Below are 7,316 nucleotides of genomic sequence, written 5' to 3'. Positions count from 1 at the left end.
TCTCTGATTATTTATTTTTTGTTTTAATAAATTCAGGCAGGTGGAGTGTGCATGCACCTTTTTCACTATTTGGCAGCATTATGGTGCTTACTACCTGTCTTTGGGTAGATTTGGTAGTGGGTGGACGGTGGGCAAAAGTCTCTGATTTCTAATCATGTAGAGTAGCTGGGTGGGTGTTGGCCGCCCTTTGTTGTGGATCCAGCCATGCTAGAGCAGGTAGTGGATAGGACAGTTGCCCATTGCGTAGGTCTGGCTGATATGGCTGGCTAGGGTCAGTGTCTCCTAACTTTCATGCTCAGGGTTTTAGAGTTCTCTTTTGAGTCCAGTTCATGTGTTACTCAGGTCTGTCTTGTAAAAGAGATGTCAAAAAATATGTCATTAAGCCATTATCTTGGGCCACCACTTTTTTATGTATTTTAAATTCATTTCTACATATTTTTACAGGGTCACTATGAGTCAGAATCAACTTAATGGCAGTGGGTTTGGTTCTGGTACTCATATAAATATACTTAAAAGTAAGTGGTTTAATCTATATAGTGTGCTGTGGTATTTTTGGCTTACAACTTATATTGGAATACACTACATTCTTTTTAGAAGATGTACAAAATTTGATAATAGGTATATTCCAAATTTCACTTTTTGTTTGGATGGGATTTTGTGTTTGTCCAATTTTCTGCTATTATAAATGATGTTTTAGTACATAGTCTTTTACATACATCTTTATGCAAGAAGATCAAGTACCTATTAGTAGAATTGCTTAGTCAATTGGTATACATATTGAAACACATTAATCAATAATGACAGACTACTCTTCAATAAGATATAATCTATTCGTGTAACCACCAATGGTACATGAAAGTACATACTTCCTAAAATATATTTTTTGATCTTTATCATTTTGGTAAACTGATGGGATTAAAATGGTATGTCATTATTACCTTAATTTGAATACTTTCAACAACTACAACAAACTGATCATTTTACTTGTTTAAATGTTTAAAAAATTTACTATTTTTAAGTTTCCATTATGTATTTTTTCTTTGAAAAAAATTCAAGTGTAATTTACAATAGGAATGTACATATATCTTAAGTTTTATTGTTGTTGTGGAGTGCCATTGAGTTGGTTCCAACCCACAGTGACTCTGTATAGGGTTTCCAAGGAGCAGCTAGTGAGCTTGAACCTTTCAGTTCAAATGGCTTTGCAGTCTGGTGCACCAACCCACCATGCCACACCAGAACTCCATCTTAAGTTTACAACTTGATAAATTTTCTTACCTGACCATATAACCAGCACACAGATCAAGAAACAAAATATTCCTAGCATCTAACTTGTAGTCCTCATTCAGCATCCTTAACTGTTTCTTTTTTATCTCTCTCTATTCCTCAGTTGGGATCAATAATTCATTACAAAGGACTCAGACATCATAGTCAGAGTCATTGGGTTTAATAGGGAAGTTGCTGTTGCTGCTGTTGGGTGCCGTGGAGTCGGTTCCGACTCATATTAAGTTAGCAGGTTACAATTTGGGGTCAGAAATGCTCAGGGTACAGTTGTTCCAGTCAGTTGCTGATAAATGCCCACAGGACACATCATTCCACCATAAGCCTTAGCCTGAGGGTACTCTGCTCTAACTCCATGGTCCAGCAAACCTAGTCCCCCAATGTTAAGTGCCTGGAGGCAACACATTCTACAAGCAAGCTTTCTGCCCAAAGTCACTCAGCTTTACTTGGTCCATAGACTCGGAAGTCCACTACTCTATCTTGTGCTCTGGTTGTTGGTTCTGCTGCTGCTGCTCCTGTGTTACTCTTCCAGCATCACAGGTTTTCTGTCCCTGGGTCAAGGAGGATCAATGCACAGGGATCTCAGGGTCCAAAGGATGCACTCCACTCCTGGCTCTTTCTTCCTGATGGGGATGAGATCCCCACCTCTGCTTCTGAGATGGTTCATTTTATATTTATGCTAGAGTTTCAAGTTTTTACAATTACAATGAACTCTGCTAACATCCACAGCTGAATTATGTCATCCTATCTGTATCTTCTCCCATCTCTCTTACCTAGACTCAGCAGGGAAGAAACACTGGTGGCATTTACGGACTACAGCTAGAAGAAACATTAGAAAGTTCACTACACTACAGCACCCTCTAGTATCTAACTTCTTTTATTTACCACACTTATGAGAGTCCTCCATATAATATGTAGTTATGAGAGTATATAGTATGAAAGTATATAGTATGAGAGTCCTCCATATAGTTGTATGTAGTTGCACACGGTTCTTGTTCAGTGATGTCTAACACTCTACTGTGTGAATAGACCACAATTTATCTACTTTATTGTTGATTGACATTTGTATTGTGTTCAGTTCTTGGTGATTTGACTAGCACTGCTATAAACATTTATGTATAAAGTTTTGAGTGAACTAAGTTTCCACATGTGGCACTGTGGGTTAATGAGCTGGACTGCAAGATTGGTTTGAACCACAAAGTCAGTGGTTTAAGCTCATCAGCCATTCCTTGGAAACAGGCACTTCATAACAAACAACAAACAAGTTTTCATTTCATGGGTAAGTATCTAAAAGCGAATTTCCTGGATCATATGGTAAATGCTTGTTTAACTTTATGAGCAACTTCCAAAACGCTTTCCAAAGGGCTGTACCATTTATGAGCAACTTCCAAATGTTTTCCAAAGTTGCTGTACCAATATCTAAAAGTGAAATTGCAGGGTCATATGGTAAATGCATGCTTAACTTTATGAGAAACTTCCAAAATGTTCTCCAAAGTGGCTGTACCATTTTTATTACTATTAGCAATGTGTATGAGAATTTCAGCTGCTCTATGTCTGCTCAGCATTTGGTGTTAGTATTTTTTATTTTATCCATTCTAATAAGTGCATAGCGAGATCTTGTTGCAATTTAATTTGCATTTCTTGAATACCTAATAAAGCAGAATATCTTTTCATGTACTTATTTGCCTTTACATATCCTCTTTGTAAAGGTGTTTGTGAAGCAATTTGTTCATTAAAAAAACTGTTGTTTGGTTCTTATTTTTGACTTCTGTGAGTTCTTTACATATTCTGGATACAAATCTTTTGTTAGATAGATTTGCAAATATAGTCTCTTAGTCTGTAACTTGTCTGTTTCTGGCACTTTCTTTGGTCTATGTTGTTGTTGTTAAGTGCCATTGAGTCGGGTCCAACCCATAGCAACCCTGTACAGGGTTTCCGAGGGTGTAAATCTTTACGGGAGTAGAAAGCCTCATCTTTCTCCCGCGGAGCGGCTGGTAGTTTCGAACGGCTGACCTTAAGGTTCGCAGCCCGATTCGTAACCACTACGCTACCAGAGCTCCTTCTTTGGTCTATAAATATTTTAAATTGATTGTTGTTGTTTGTTAAGTGCTGTCCAGTACTAGTTCTTTGTGCTTTTGTTTCCCTTTAGGCAGGCTGTCTAGACACATTTTTTTAAAAGAGGGTTTAAATGTTTTCTGAGTTTTTGAATCTTAGAAAATGTATTTTTTTTACTCGTTCTTGAGATTGTTGTTGTTGTTAAGTGCTGTCGAGTCAATTCCGACCCATAGCGACCCTGTATAGGGTTTGCAAGGAGCGACTGGTGAGCTTGAACCACCAACCTTGCGATTCAAACAACTTTGCAGTCTGGCGCATTAACCCACAACACCACACCAGGACTCCATTCTTGAGATTAGGTAATAATAATAAATTGAAAATAATTTCAAGATGTTGTCTGTTGTCTTAATGTTCCTTGTGTTACTGGTAAAAAATGCAATACCATCTGGTTGGCAAGCATGTATGCATGTATTTATTCATATTCTTCACAAGTTTCAGAATGTCCTCTTTAGCCTTTGTTTTCTGAACTGTCACCATAATGGTTTAGGTGAGCATCTTCTTTTAATTCACTCTTCTTGACACTTAAGGTGTTATTTCAATTTGAGAATATCTGCTTTTGAAAAACCTTTTCAATTGTTTTTTCAAACTCTTCCTCATTCTAATCCCATCTTTTTTCCTATCTGCAGCTCCTATTATATGGGTACTGATTTTTCTGTTGTTTCTAAAATCCCCAGTTATTTATTTATTTTTTTAAGGTTACAGTTAGGTTTATTTATTTAAGTTTTTATTGTAAATTATGTGTTAGTTTACATGGGTGAACATTATCTTTACATTCATCTTATTGTATTTTGTTTCATTGCAATGATGACAATCACCTGCATGCATCATCAAACAATCAAAGGGTATAGCCCACATGCCTGACCCCTGGCCGCCAGCCCACAGGCCCTCTCCCTTCCTGAGTTCAGAGTCCCCAGATGCTCCTTCTGTCCATATCATCATCTCTGCTTCCATCCCTAGTGTCACTGCCTCCCTGGACAGGGTCTCACACTTGGCTTTTCTGCCTTGATGGTTCCAGGGATCTCTGCTCCTGGACTGCAAAATCAGCCACTCCCCTGCTTTTGTTACCAAACATTAACATTTACCTTTCCAACACTCACTGTCAGACCTGATAACAATCATTCTCTATTGAACCACAGGAGTCCTTTCCCCCTCACTTTTTATTAACCCCATCCAGACAGGTTGGAAACAACTCTGTGGAGATTCTACCTTTCCCTGTACCCTCTGGAGCTAGGTTCCCTATTGACAGCTTCTAAGCCAGTCACTTCTTGCCTTTGTAGTCCCCCATTTTGGGTTGTTGTTGTTAAGTGCCGTCGAGTCGGTTCCGACCCATAGCGACCTTGTACAAGGTTTCCAAGGGTGTAAATCTTTACGGGAGTAGAAAGCCTCATCTTTCTCCTTTGGAGTGGCTTGGTAGTTTTGAACTGCTGACCTTAAGGTTCACAGCCCATAGACAATGTCTAAATTCCCCATCCCTGTCGACCCTGTGTACCAAGAGGATGGGAATGATCCTCAATGTAGAGATTTGTCTGCTCCTTTGTCATACTGCATCCACAAGCTTATGTCAAGTTCATCCACTTGTAGTGGGTTACGCTTTCTTTCTTTTTTTTTTTTTTTTCTTCCTCTTCTTTCTTCCTCTAGTTGTGTTCTGATCATCCAGCCATTGATGCCAGGTCAAATGGGTACTATCTTTAAGTGTGGGTGTTCTTGTGCATCTTCCCTCATTTCATATCAGCTGGATGCTTCACACTCCATTCTAGTCCTCTGGGGCCATGTCCCTACCCCTGGGCCCAGGAGTCCACAGGTCTTGTCATACTGCTGGTTAACCAGGTCTCAATCCAGGTTAACAGGAGTCTATTGAATGGGGTTGGACTTAGTTCACAACTTCATTGCTACTTTTCTCCCACTTCCCCTTATCGGTGACCAATGTGGGCAGCAGCAGGACCATGAGCCTGCTAGTGTATTCCAAATGAGTTTCAGTATTGGAAGGGGGTTTCCCTTGAGAGGACCTGACCACTTGCCTTGATGGCTCCCTGGGGAACAACTTGCTTGTTCTTGTAGTAGTCAATTGGACTGCTGTTATTATTTTTGGTTTTTCCTCTCAGTCTTTCTTTCAAGAAATATCTTCTGTTCTAGCTGCTCCAGACTGGTCTGCTTGTCCTTTCAAGTAGAATTGTCCTACCTCAGAAGATTCTGGATGGAGATCAGGATTCTGCCTATGGTCTTGTGCAATGCAAAGGCTCTGCATGGAGCCTCCTTCATCCCCACTTTTTTTTTTAAATATAAAAATAAAATCTAGGGAATCCTGGTGTAGCATTGTAGGATAAGCACCAGACTATCAGGTCAGTTTGAACTGCAAGGTTGGTGGTTCAAATTCACTAGCTGCTCCTTGGAAACCCTAAACAACAATAAGATCCCAAAAATCTATAGGTAAGAAGATTACAGGATATTGTCAAGAATGTCCTAAGAAATGAGCTATGCTAGTGAAATAAATGAACAAAAAATACTACATGTAATTATCTGGATAACATTAATTGTGTTATGATAATGCCAAATCTCTGGCCCCAACAGTTGTTAATTAACACATGTGATTAAATTATTTCCTTTGCTTAATTTGATTTTTAGTGAAATTAATTCTAAAGACATCCATTTTGGAGGACAAATTAACATTGATGTGGAAGTCTAAACAAGTGCTACTGCAAGTCCTAATTTTGTACCCCTATTCCTCACTTACTGGCATGGTTCAGATCCAAAAACCAAGTTGCGATGTGAAAATTGGTGTTTTGAAAAAATGGAGGATGGCCATAACAGATCACAAAATGAAGGGTGACTACACTGTTATATAATTGCCAGATTCCATCATTACATAACTGCCAAACCACTGAGAATCATGGTCCAGCCAAGCTGATACATAACCTTAACCATCGTACGAGAGCAATTCTTACCTCACATCTCAGTGCTCAATGTATATTGTCAATGTGCAAAATAGTCAAATAGTAGACATTTTACTATTGTTGTAAATGGAAATGTCAGATAATGAGATAGTTGACAAGTAAGGAGATGGTTATGAGAAGCCTTCAAAAAGTTTGTGGAAAAATTCAATGATCAGAGTTGTTGGTGGGTTTGAACCACCAACCTTTTGATTACTAGCAAGTACACTAATAATTTTGCAGCCAAGACTCCTTATAGCAACTGCTATTGTTCTTGTTAGGTGTTGTTAACCCGAATTGTTTTCAACTAGCAACCCTATATAGGGTTTCTGATATACATCTTTATGGGAGCAGAAAGTCTCATTTTCTCCTATGGAGCAGCTGGTGGGTGTGAACTGCCAGCCTTGTGGTTAGCAATGCAGTGCTTATCCTACAGTGCCACCAGCGTTTCCTACTTACAGCACCTAGCATAGTGGTTTTTTTTTTTTTTTTTTTTTACCATACTGAGGTGCTCAATAAATATTTGTGGGACTTCTGGTAAGATGGCAGAATGGACAGATACACTACATGGACCATCTACAACAAAGATATGAGAGACCAAATAGCACAGATGAAAATTCTGGAACCCTGAACTTTAGAAGAAAGGTTAGAGAAGTGGATTGAGTGCTTGTTGGAAGAGAAGCTGAGCAGGGATTGTGAGAAAAGTAGACTAATTGTTGAGTGGCCGGCCAGATGTGGCATGACCATTCTGAACCTTTGTGAGCAGCTTTGTCAACAGCCGATGGCCAGGCAAAGCAGTTACACAGGTGAACAAAGGTGTGAGTCCTTCATTTCCCCTATGCGTCTCTGGTGACCAAAGGTGTGAGCAGTTCCCACCCTCATCAGCCCCCAGCACAGCCCCTGCACTCTGGGAGTTTGGAGCCATGTAGGTAGGGCTGGCTGCACTGTTTTGGTGTCTGGATCCAGGTGGGCTCGGCTTAGGATCTATAGAACCTG

This window comes from Chrysochloris asiatica, unplaced genomic scaffold (assembly GCF_000296735.1).
Source record: "Chrysochloris asiatica unplaced genomic scaffold, ChrAsi1.0 scaffold00030, whole genome shotgun sequence".
In the NCBI taxonomy this organism is placed as follows: domain Eukaryota; kingdom Metazoa; phylum Chordata; class Mammalia; order Afrosoricida; family Chrysochloridae; genus Chrysochloris; species Chrysochloris asiatica.
The sequence above is the reverse complement of the archived record's forward strand: the minus strand, read 5'-3'. Positions refer to the sequence as shown.